Below are 13,759 nucleotides of genomic sequence, written 5' to 3'. Positions count from 1 at the left end.
AAAAAAGAAGTGAAAGCTGTATCAGTGTAGTATAGTATTGGAAAATAAGTACGTCAGGAGCAGTATAATAATAATTAAGAAAATGTTATCAACAGTTCTAGCACATAAACTGAAATTATAATTACTTCAAGCCCATTCAAGTACTAAAAAGTCTTCTCTCCTTTGATCTGGACTGGGTCTTGCTAGAAGTGCAGAACAGTTGTTCTTATAATGGCAACAATGTTTGTAAGCTGTACTGGGGTACACTGATTCAATTATGGTTTCAGTTCAATCAATAAAGATTGCTTAAATTATTTATACTGTGCATTTAAAAATGTTTGAATCTGGATTATAAGGGAATAGATCTTTTTTCTTGTTTATCCTCATTCCTGTTGTTCCTAAACTTTTCTTTTATTGTTAAAATGAAGACTACAAAACTGCATGCTTTTGTTTTAGTAAAATATCACTTTGATAACAAAATTTTTTTAAAGTGATCTAGTTATCCAGCCAAGTTTCTATCAGGGATCTGATTTGTCTGGTACTAACATCAATTCGGCATTATCCCATACCAGTTGGCCACTAGATTATAATAACATCCATGGACAATTATTTGATTTATGTTGTTAAGTGCCAGTAATAGCTTGGAATTAATCTGAAGTCTATGGACTGAACTTTTACACCCAGATAGTAGCTTGAGGGAAGAAAGTTAGACTGAGTGAGGAAGCAGGCTCAGTAAAATGGCTGCCTAGTTCTCTGGACTTGTCTCAATCATATGCATTTAGTTTAGGCCCTCCAGCTGTCACCTCTCACTTCCCCTAATGCTGTCATCTACTCCCTATGCCACTTCCATGCCAAATCATGCCGACCCATGCTCCCACCCACTCCAATGGGCCCTCCTAACACCTGTGTCAACTCATTCTGCACACCCAATCCCATTGGATACTTGTATTTCTCTATCTTATGCAAATAAATATCAAGCCATTGAGAAAAGGTATCACAGAAAAAATAATTTATTTTAAGACCATAAAGCTGTCAATCAAGCAATGTGTTTCCCTCTTCTGCACCTATCACGCTGCAGTTGTATGCTGAATAACAATGTACCTGTCTATCAACTTACCAGCAAGAAACACATTCAATGAAGCTCTAGCATTTTAAATCAAAAGGATGCTTATTTCTAACTTAAAAGAACATAACAACTCCACATCTTTCACTGACAGGGATAGATATGGGCAGATTTCTATTGGAATCCTCATTGTGGCACGATTGCAACTATTGGAAAAAAGATTGTACAATTTACATAAAGGCTCAACATTCAACTGACAGGAGGGAAAATAAGAAGAAAAATGATTGAGAAGGGGTTTGAAAATTTGAAAACAATCTTGTAACTCTTGTTAAATGAGTGTCCAAATGGGGATCAGTTCATGGCAGTTTTGGGTGGCTGTTAAATACTGGACATGGTTCCCTTATTATTAGCCTTGCATCGACCAGGTAAGAAGGGGTGAATCGGCTTCTTTTTCTTAACCTCCTTGGTTGCTGCAACAAAGATTTTTCAATTTCTCATTAACATGCAGCTTCAATTAAAACATGGTTCTTTGAATCAAAATGAGAAGCCAATTATAAGGTTTTCTTGACTAAAAGAAAGAAGAAATTTATTTTTTACTGATCCTTAAAAATCATCATATTAAATACACATACAATCACAAGTATGAACTTTAAATAGTGGAGATTGTCTGATTCAAAAAGGATGATCAAAAATAGACAGCTTGAAAAGTCCTTAGAATCTTCATAGTGTTAGGTTAACCTGAGGCCATAGTTGTTTAGTTGACAATATCTCTGCAGCACTGAAAGTTGCAGATATCTTGAATTTCTCAGTGAATGCATGTTTCTCTAAGCTACTTTTCCACCTGCCATTACCTTTCAGGAAACTGACAGAAAACAGAGTTAGAGAGAGAGAAGCAGATCAAGCCTTTCAGTTCTGCTGTTAGGAATACATCATTCTTCTCTCTGATCTGCCCAAACGGTATGGCCTGAAATATAGTTTATTTCTGTATCCCATATCTAGCTTTATTGTTTTTCAATGTTAGATACTCTACAGATCAATCTTTCATCCCAATATGTGAAACTTCCAGAAATATATAAATCAAAGAGGAGATACAGATCTGCGAAGCGGGTTTTATTTTTTGATGATGTGTTCACACTGAATCTTATTTATTGGTAGTTTCACAATCTTGGTTCAATTTGATCAGGTGATCACTGTAATTCCTTTACATTTGCATTTCCTAATACCATTTCAGTTCATGAAAGATCCCAGGTATTAAAAATCAGGTGATGTAAGTTGAAAATTAATGGTTAATTTTTACCACTATCATAAAACAATGCAAGATAAAGGAAGAAAGACTTGAATTTAAATAGCATCTTTTAAGACCTTAGAAAATCTTAAAGCACTTTACTGCCAATTGAATAAAAGTGAAGTATAGCCCTTCTGCCAATGGGAAAACAAGGCAGGAAATTGTATGGACATCCAAAACAATTGCCTGGATATCTGAATTAAATTGTCCCACTGTAGCCTATTTGGGAGAGATGTCCTTTGCCAATGAAATCTCCCACAAGCAATACAACATCTCAGTGTTGATTTAGAGATCATTGTCCCATTTTACAATTAATAAAACTTACATTTTGCTTACATTTGGGTTGCCAATCAAAAAATCTAAACTTTGATGGTTTGGAGTATGAACAACTTCATTGCCCATATGTATCATGAATAGCACTGATAAGCAAAAACCACCTACAAAAATGCTGAATAAAACAAAATGAATAAAACACATTGAATTCTGACATTGATAATATCTGATGTAACTGAAGATGACTCTAACTGTCACTATTAAATAGTTTTTGACTCAAAGGCAGAAAATGCATTGTTCCATAAAGATGTTAATTGCAGGGTTTATTGTAATCTGGAAACTTCATTAAATGTATAGCACATAGTGGCATTTGTTCCCATGTGGGTGGCAAACAGGCACTACTATGGAGGAAAACAACGCATATAATTAAAGTGCTCCCTGGCCTACTTTCAGACGCCCACACAAACTCACAGTTATCACGACCTGGAGACACTGTCAGAATTGTTAATGCTTGAAGGCTAAAACATGTTGAAGTATTTCCCTTAAAATAAGATTTTCTGAGGTATTTTTATGAATTATTTTACACTGTTTTATGAAAACAAAAATCACTTGCCTTATATGTGTTGGAGGTTTCATTTGTTAGTCTTGTCTTTGTGTAAAAAGAACCGAATCGAAACTGAGCATTAATAAATGCAGCATTTCTGACTCATGTTGAGCACGGAGGTTTTGCACTATTTTCATCTTTTGGGAGATTCTAGCAATGCACAGGAATCCCAAGATAGAAAAAGAATTTCCTAGAATCTATTGTGCCTGGAGCTCTCTGACACCTCTATCATTCTTCCTACATCTCTGGTCTGCTTCAATGGTGCAGATCAGTTGTAGGGATCAGATTGTTAACCCTCAAAACCTGGCCTCAGTTTATATTCTGCATTTGGGGCTAAATTATTTGGATGGCCACGTGGGATGCTTAATATCCAAAGAACAGATGTTTCAAGCTGAGGAGTGAAAAGGATGTAATGCGTCTTACTACAGTATAAGTGACCCCAGCACTCTCAGGAAATCTTTTTTAAAGATAAGTTGAAAGGGAAAAGGGTATTGTACTTAAAGGAGCTGCATGTTTGAAAATCTGGTACTAGGAAATTGTTGATGACCATTATTTGAACTTTCCTGAGGTGCTAAGACAAATACTAGCAGGTATAGTACTCAAAAATGATTAGACATAATTGCACCCACCTACTTTTAAGTGAAGATGTGTAATGGCCTGGCTGAAACACATCAGGTTAGTGTGGTTAATGTACAGAATGTGAGGGCATTAAAGATTCTGGTGGAGGAGATCCAAAGGATAAAGGGTAGCGTAAACCCAAAGTGGGGAAGGAAGCAACCATTCCTCTTATGCCTGATTTTTGGTGTATCAGCTAGCACTCCTTTGACTGGCCTTAAATCCTTTCATTTCTCCAAGGGGAATATTAGCAAGGCTCCAATGACCAGGACAGTCCCTTTCCCTCACTGACTCCTATAAGGTATCTAATAAGATAGAATAGTACAGGTTATTTTCATTAGGTGAAGTCCTTAGATAATTGCTACAGCATATTCTGTAAAAATCACCCTGGAAATATTGCTTAAATTTTCTGTTTTTTTATTTAGATTTCTGTATCTGCAGTCTTATACATTGGAAAACTTTCAAAACTCATTAAAACTCATCTTCAAACTTCCAGCAGCTGCTTAAAGATCCTCCGAGCAGCTGTTCTAAGCGCGAGCTGCAATTCCTCTATGAAGTTGTCATCTTGCAGAAGACATAGATTAACCAGGGATTTCAGCATAAGACCCTATCTTGGCTTCCGGAATTGCTGTCTGGTGTCTGAAGATATTGAAGAATATCACCAACTTGCAATTTGTCATTCCTCCTATTTCCATAGGGAAATCGATTGTTCTTGAACCTACAGCATTGTCAAAGCCAGCCTATCAAAGTTAAAGCCCCCTGGGGTCCTTAACAAAACATGAAATTCAGAAACACATGTTTGTGTCATGGTCAGTATGTCATCCTGTGGGGGTCCCCAATTTACAACTGTGATCCATACAGGGGTGTAATTTTAAAGATTCAACATACAAACATTTACTTGTAATTAAAAACAGCCATTTTATTTAAACTTTTTAAAAAATCAACTGTGAAAGGACTGAAGAACAGAGCCCATTCACAGCCCTGGGACTGCCTGTACCTTTAAAAGACATGCTCATGATATCATTCATTTTCAAATTTCTCTCTTCCGGCTTTACTGGGAATGTTTAGAACTGAATACACTCAGAGAAGTTCCTTAACTGCTTAAGACAATGTCAGTGTGCTGTGAGCAGACTGACATGACTAATGTCACTAGAGTTCACATGTATACATTTGAAAGTATATAAGGGCTTGTTGTCAACTCACAAAAGCTTGGTGAATAGTGGCTGTAAATTAGGTTCCTATAGTCGATAAGCTTCTGATGGCACCTGGGACAATCTACAGCCTTCTAAAAATAACTTGCCTGTTACTTGCTAATTTATATAATTAGTGCCTTGAATTTAGAGAAAAAAATTCTAAGATGATTCACACATGTATAATAAAACAGGAACTAAGCCAAATAAAACAATATTTGGGTGGGGTGACCAGAAGCTTTGTCAAAAGAATATGTATTTGGCACTACTCATGACCACAAAGCATCCCAAAGTAATTCACAACCAATCAAATACATGTGGTCATTGTTACAATGTAGGACAATAATTTATTTACAGTAAGATCCCAACAACAACACTGAAAATGAAACAGTAATCTATTTTTGATGTTGATTGAGGGATAAATATTTGCCTGAACTCCATGGAGCATTCCTCAGCTATTCTTCAAAATAGTGCGATGTAATCTTTTAAGTGCACCTCAGAGGGTAGGCAAGTTTAACATCTCATGCAGAAGAGACCACTTTTCTGTCCATTAGTTGTTTTCATGGTTTTTGCCTATTTGCCCTCATTATTCTTCTCCTCAAATCATAAGAACAATGAAAATCTGCGAGGAAAGCCCCTGGACACAGCAAATTGTAAGTTCTAAAAAATCTCTCTAATTAATACATATTTAAATACACGTGTTGCTTATAAACATTGAAAGTTATTCCCAGCTAGCCCAGACAGAATTGCATTGCATTCCTTTGTGACCTTCCCAATGTCTTCCAATTTTGAGGGGCACTGTACAGATCCCTTAGTCTCCTCCTTCTTCAAACTTGGGAAACTGTAAAAGGACATTTGAGCCTTTACAAATTTCTCATTATTTTTGGCACCCTGTGTAATTGATTAGGAGGAAGTATCAATAAACTGTTAGTACATAAACAGAGCTGTGAGCAAAGGTATAGGTCATGGAATAAAAAAGGGGACTAGCAATGAAGATACAAAATTGGATGAGTAATATAAAACAGTAAAGTAGTCTCCATTGTCCCAAAGGAGCATAGGTAGGAAACAGACATTATTGGTTAATTGAAATTTTTGGATTGGAGAAAGGTTTGAAGTGGAGTTAGTCAGGAGTAGGTATTTGGGCCCTTTTCCTGACACACAAAAATGATTTAGAATTTGATGTACAGGGAACAATTTCAGTGTTTGTGGATGACACAAAATTTGGGAGAATTTTAAACTGTGAGGTGGACAGCGTAGAACTTCAAAAATCCCTTGTTAAGTTGGAGGAGTAGGTAGATAAGGAGCACATAAAGTTCAATGTAGTGGGGTGTGACTTTGTACGCATTAGCACAAAGAACATGAAGAGACATAAAGGGCAGAGAGAGCTGTTTTTAAAGCATACAGTATTTTAGGTTTCATGGATTGTGGCAGAGCACAAGAGCAGGGAGGTTGTAATGAACCTATACAAGGCAGTGGTTAGATCTCAGTTGGAATGTTGGGTACACATCTGGGCACCGCACTTCATAAAGGATGTAAATGCAATGGAGAGAGTGCAGAAGATATTTACAAGAATAGTTCCAGGAATGAGACACTTCAGTTATGAGGGAAGATTGGAGAAGTTGGGATTGTTTCCTTTCAAGTGGAGAAGACTAAGAGGAGATCTGGTCATAGTTTTCAAAATCCTGAGAGGCCTGGACAGAGTGGATAGGGAGAAACTTTCCAACTTGTAAAAAGATTGAGAACCAGAGGCACTATTTTACAGCATTTTGCAAAAGAACCAAATGTGAGGTGAGAAACAACTTATTGTGAGCATGGTTGAGGCAGTTTAAATTAAGGAATTTGAGAGGGAATAGATAATTATTAAAATAAGAATAACATTTATGGTTATGGGGCAAATGAAGGTGATTGGCACTGGTTCTAAGTTAAAGTGATCAGACAGCCAGTGCAATATGATGGACTGAATGGCATCCTTCTACATATAACAACTCTGTCATTCTGGGATATAGTTTTGATTGACAAAGAAATCAAGCGTTATGGGGGCTCACAGAAAAGTGAAACTGAGGCCACAGTCATGTCAACCATGATCATATCAAATGAGCGGACTAGGGGAACCAAATGGCCTACTCTTGCTCCTATTTATCATGTTCTGATGCCACAAGGAGAGTGTAACTAGGAGGTGGCTGAAGCGGTCAACAGCAGGAACATTGCACCACCCTCTTTTATTCAGCACAGGAAGCATTTTAATGATCTAACCAGACCCAGAAAAATGACTTCAGTGGGACATTCACACTCGTCATATTGTGTGCATAAGCATATTCAAACATAATCTGTCATATCACAAACAAACCATTCCCATCTATCCATGCACTACTTTGCTAACCCCACTCATTCTCATCCTTATGCAATTTGTTAACTCTCTGTGAAACTTATCCTCACCAAATGCTTTCTATCCATTGGATGTATACCTTGGATGTTTTTACAGTGACTCATCATTCTGCTATTGCCCCTTGTGCAGGATAAGAGAGCGAAATGGACAGATATGGAGATGGTTGTCCACTGATTTCACATTGACAACTGAGGAGGAGGAAGCTCCAGAGATCAAAGTCACCTTGGCATCTCTGTCTATGCAAGATGGGGACCTCCAAGCTACAAAGCTAACTGTAATGCACATACATATTATGGAACACTCAGTTGTGCTGACTTGATTCTAGCAATGAGTGAAATATGATTATCTTCATACTAATAAGTTGCAAAATTCTAACCATGTCCTTACTAATTTTTCAGAATTTCTCTGTAAAACGGTCTTCACATGTGTCGTAGCTCGTATGGAACTCATCCAATTTGATTTCTCAGAAGAGCTGATTTATTTACAGGGTCACTGCAATAGAACTCAGTTTTATTAGTTCATATGTTTGCACCTTGATGGCAGCAATTAGACAGTGAGTTTGGTTTTCACCTGTTGACTCAGATTTGAAAAGGGAGTGTGAGCAATTCATAGGGACAGAAACAGGTGCTGAAAATTTGTCTCAAAGGTCACAGCCAGCACTGTTTAACTGGACACAGATTCTGTAATTCAATCATATTGATGCAAAACAAAATCATTGAGAAGTATTCGAAAGTTTGTGGGTTACAGACAAGCTTTCCGAGCATACTGTCCACACTCACAGGAAGAATGCAACTGCTTGTTTCAAGAGTGAGCAGTTTCATGCCCCAGGCCATTGTGACCAGCTCTTCATGCATAATGGAATGGCACCTACATGTAACATCAATCATTGTTCTCAGTTGAGTCCACGTAAACTTTGATTTGTTACATCCTACATGTCAACATGTATGGCATCTTAACAGGATGACAGATACATTTGCCTTGGCTTTAAAGTAAATGTATTCATTCATGGGATGTGGCTTTGCTGGCTGGGCCAATATTTATTGCCAATTCGTAGTAACCCTTAAGATGGTGGTGAGCTGTCTTCTTGAATTGCTGCAGTCCATTTGCTGTGGATCGACCCTTATTACTGTTAGGGAGGCCAGGCAGGATTTTGACAGTGAAACTGAAGGAACGGCAATATATTTCCAAGTCAGGATGGTGAGTGGCTTTGAGGGGAAATTGCAAGTGGTGGCGTCCCACATTACCCATGGGTTTGTAAGGTACTGACTAAAGGCTATTGTTGAATTAATACACTGCTCTACATCAAGCCTCTCCTCAGCAGTGTGGTACCATTAAAATATAGCTGGTCTACAAAAATACTGATGGTGAAAAGGACGTGGATGTTGGTAATCCATTCAAACTGCTCCAACTCCTCATCCATAGTTGATCCCCTATCTCTTCCAGCAAATATTCTACATGATGCCTCCAGTCCCATTGGCAAAATCTGGTCCCAAACAGATTTAATTGGAGCAGTCACTGGTGGGGCCTTATGGACTCCAATAGCAGATGAGGGTATCTCAGCTGGCAGAGCAGATATCTGAGCTATTCATCTCTATTGCTGTGGAAACTACAGTGGTTGCACCATGCTAGGGCAATAGCAAAAAATTAAACTTTATAGCTAAACAAGGATATGCACTTGGAAGTGTAAGAAAATGCTCCTGGTAAGTTGATATTCTTTAGTAAAGTCACGTTAATTTTCGAACTTCGCACAACTTTCCCATGTTGTTTTCTTTCGGGGGGTGGCAACTCACCCTTTAATTTGTGGTTTGAACTTCCATAAAATTAAACCCCAAGGATCTTGTGCACATGTAGACAAATCTTTTTTTGTGGTTGTACAGTAATTGCATACTGATGGAATGCAAATCCTTTTGGTTCATGAACACACTGGCTCTTGGTTGGTATATGGGTTGGAATGATGTCTTTCACTTTTAGAAGATTCTAGACCAAGTCTCAGGCCAGAGTATCTATTCATTCTGACTGGTGTCATCATAAACTTAATTCCCGGCCTGAACAAACAACCCATCTATTACCTGCTATTGGTATGTTGTCAATGGGAGATCTTGGAGACTAATCTGGCACAACATTAGAACATTCCAGAGGCAATCAAGTTGAGGGTAATTGTCATTCTGGGAACCATACGTTACATGCAGTCACCACCAGATCACTGCCACCAACTAGTATGGAGAAAGTGAGAACTGCAGATGCTGGAGATCAGAGTCGAGTGTGGTGCTGGAAAAGCACAGCAGATCAGGCAGCATTCAAGGAGCAGGAGAATTGATGTTTTGGGCATAAGGCTCATTCCTGATGAAGGGCTTATACCTGAAAAGTCAATTCCCCTGCTCCTGCTCCTCGGATGCTGCCTGACCTGCTGTACTTTTCCAGCATCACACTCTCGACTCTGACCACCATCTAAATATGACACCTTAAGACTCTGAAAACACTGCTGTTCCATTATGTCAAAGAAATTCAGCCTCTTTGCGTCATAGGTATTATCTCCTGGGAGCCGCTTTCCTCTGCTGCTCCAATCTCTGTTGTAGAGCTTAGGCCTGTTTGTTACTGCTTATGCTCACTAATCAACTCTCTGAGATCTAACTGCAGGTCTGTTAACAAAAAATTGTTGTTGATGACCATTTTAATCCAACTCAGAAGTCTCTTTCATCCAAAGCAACAAAGGTGCATCCCATCCACATCTGATCAGAAATGGTTCAAGGTGTCGAAAATAAACTCTGAGTCAAGATATCACCTTTTGGCAAAAAGTCATTAAGCTGAAACAATAATTCTTCTGCTTTCTCTGCAAATGCTGCCTCACTTGCTGAGAATTTCCAGCATTTGCTGTTTTTGTCATTGTTAGTACTTTACATTTATTGGAGCATTTTCCTGACATTTAATCAGACTGTGAATTTCTATTGTGCTCTTCCACTCCTTTCAATTGCTACATGAAACCTGAGCACGTGGTTCTGACATTCAAGTTAAAATTATGATCATATATTGCTTAAAATGGGTGACTAGCATGCATTAAACTGTTCCTCCTGAAAGGGTTGTATGCAACAGCCGCCATGCTGTTATTAAATATAGATGTAGGAGGATTGGAGCTAGCTAGTCACGGTATTCACACTTCTACCAGCTCTAACACCCACACCCAAACCCATAAGCTCTTTGTGTTATCTCTCTCCACACATTACGCCTGATCTAAGGAGTGTTTGATTTGATTTGATTTATTGTAGTCACATGTACCTTAGCGCAGTAAAAAGCTTTGTTTTGCGAGCAATACAGGCAGATCACAGCAAACAAGGACATACTGATCAGAGGGTGCTGAGACAAGGTTACAGCTGCATAGGAGGTGCACAAAGCAAGATTAACATTAACAAGTCCAACATTATTTGAAGTTAGAGAGGTAAATTCAGTAGTCTAATAACAGCATGGAAAAAGCAGTTCTTGAACTTGTTTCTAGCATTTTCTGTTAGTAGTTCAGATTTCCAGCATCCACCATCTTCAGCTTTTATTTTCATTTGTTTGCAGTTTGTCAGAAACAGACTGAATGGTTGGCTAGAATATATTTGCTATTATAAATAATGAAGTCATTGTACAGGGGCAGGTAAGATACCACCGACTTGATAGGTTACACAATAAATATTAATTGCTCAGTTCAAACATTGAGAAAAACAATTACTACTGATTATTATTATAAAGGAATACACTTAGTTATTTGTCAGACAGATGTCCAAACATCTTTCACACAGTATTAGACCCTTATTAAAGGGATGGAAGCTGGCTTCTAGGAAATGAGCACAAACTTTAATGTGAGTGAGTTGTATCCAATTGTGAAAAACATCTTTTCATTATTCTCTTATCTCCGTGTGGAATCCAAAACAGAGTTCAGGCCCTTGGCTAAGTTTGTGGATTTTTACTTTGCCGACTACAGAGCAGCACAAGTTAACAATAATTTTCTGATAAAAAGTGAAATTGCTTTACTCATACAGAACCAAGTTATATCTCATTGTAGCAATATCAAAGATTTTGTGAATATTTTGCAAGAGTCTATGGAACTTTAGACTCACAGTCCAAAAGCAAAAATAGATCAGATGCATTTCTTCAGTAGGTGCTGCCTGATCTTCTAAGAATTTCCAGCATTTTCTAGTTTTGTTGGAGATTTTAATCATCTGCACTATTTTATTTTCAAAATATGGACTGTGAGCCTAATGTTCTAGTCTTATAAATGGTTGAAACCTACATGATGCCCCTATTGCAATCATCTGAGATGGAGACATGTAATAGTTTGAGCAAGTGGTTTATGCTTTAAAGATACAATTACAGGAAAAGTACAAGAAAATTGAACTAAATTGAGGCCTTACCAGACCAATCATTAAAATTACCCAAGAAACTGCAATCCTCCTAGGAAATGCCAGGGCATCAGTTTTAAGGTCACCCCTCCAGGCACCAGGATTCCTTTCCACTTGAGCTGGATTTTCAGTTACAGTTCTGTGGGAACTGTATACTATCCAAATTCCAAACCCTCACCCTCACAATCTACACTGGAACTACACCATACTCACACACCCTAGAATTTATGGCCCTGTGAGATTTTGTACACCAATTGAATCATTGGTGAGTCACCTTGTTTCAGCTAGTTACACTTTATTATAATCTAGATTAATGCTTGACAGCAGGAGTAAACTCCAAGAAAGTACTAAATATCTGTCCATTGAAGTTCTGTAGAGCATGAAGCAACTCAATTATTTCAATAGGGCTGAGGTTTCAGTGGAAAGAACAAAGCTGGAACAGGGATCCAATGTAGATCTGATTTTCTTATAATTTAGATGAATGTGACTTTGAAGTTTATGTCTTCACTATGATTTTCACTGGCAGAACAGACACCCTAGATTTTCTGGTCCAGTATTTGTTCTGCTGGGTAAAGGGTTTAATCTTTATTCACAGCCATGCCACATCCCAGATTACATAATGTGCAATTTCTTTTTGTTTATAATCGTATCCTTGGGAACAATTTGTTTTGTTAGATGTGAGAGATGGTATCATGACAGCAGTCAAATTCTAACAAATTTGTGCTTGAACTGCTAGCATTGACCATCATAGAATACAATCAAATAGAAGAACACTTCTGCAGGGATGAAGGTAATCTGAAAGCAAAATAAATCATGGAGTCATTATGTCTCGGAAGGAATCATTTTGACCATTCAACCTATGCCTTAGATTTCTTAACAAAGCAAAGTAAAATACTTACTTATTGCTGAATTCTGATAAAAAGAGTTACATTGAAAAGTTAGCAGCTTGCATTTTTGAGTTTAATTAGTGATTTCCAATGTCTACACTATTTTGCTTTTGCGCAAATAATTTATTTCCTTCACTGGATATTGACATAGTTAAGGGGACGAGGAAAACTAAAATATAATAAAAAAAATAAATGCAGCACAGCCAATTAAGTACTGTTGAAATGCATTTTCTCCTAGGCAATATGTACCCAATGTCCAACAAATGAGATAAAGTGATCAGTTAAATTGATTTTGGTGCTGTTTGAAGGATACATTTTGGCTAAGATACCAGAAGGTTCCCATCTTTTCTTAAAATAAAGATGTTTGGGATCTTTTATTCCCACTGGAAAAGGGAAAATGGGGCACTGGTTTACATCTCACCTGAATGATGTTACCTATGATAATGCAGTACTCCTACTGTAACAATTATGTGTTCACATATAAAAGTTACAGAAAAACACTGCAAAGGTTTCCTCAATAGCTCAGTTGGTTAAAGCAGTAAATTGCTGGAATAATACCATTGTACAACTGAATTCAACCTATCAGGGATAGAAACTTGGGGTTTTTGTTCCTGATCACAGTCCATAAATTCCCACCAGAAGTGTGTTCATGTGTTCAATCAGAGAGAGCTTATAGGTGCTGTTGATAGTTGAAGAACCAGAAGAGAAATACTTTTGGAGAAACCAAGATGTGTATTAGAGGTCAGTTAAACAGAGGATCATTTGGTCAAAAACCATGGAGTCTAAAAGTTCAAAAGGTTTGTATTGATGCATGGCTGATTTTGATTTAAAGGTACCACATCTAAACTTGCAGTCAATAGATTAGCAAGAGAAAACAAACTACTTTTGCATCTAATCATTATTTAATGATTCCCAATATATATGTGGACAGTAAGTGTTAACAAGAATGATCTAAATATCATTGTCAAATACTTTGATGACATTCAAACTTAACCACTTGGGTGAAATACTGCAGAGCTACTGTTCGCCATTATACTGTCCTCAAAAACAATCTAACACCTGCACAGAGGTGAGAAAACTGATGGAAACAGTCGTCAT

Source organism: Chiloscyllium plagiosum, unplaced genomic scaffold (assembly GCF_037043375.1).
Source record: "Chiloscyllium plagiosum isolate Xiang-an unplaced genomic scaffold, Cpla_swu_hap1 HiC_scaffold_9, whole genome shotgun sequence".
In the NCBI taxonomy this organism is placed as follows: Eukaryota; Metazoa; Chordata; class Chondrichthyes; order Orectolobiformes; family Hemiscylliidae; genus Chiloscyllium; species Chiloscyllium plagiosum.
The sequence above is the reverse complement of the archived record's forward strand: the minus strand, read 5'-3'. Positions refer to the sequence as shown.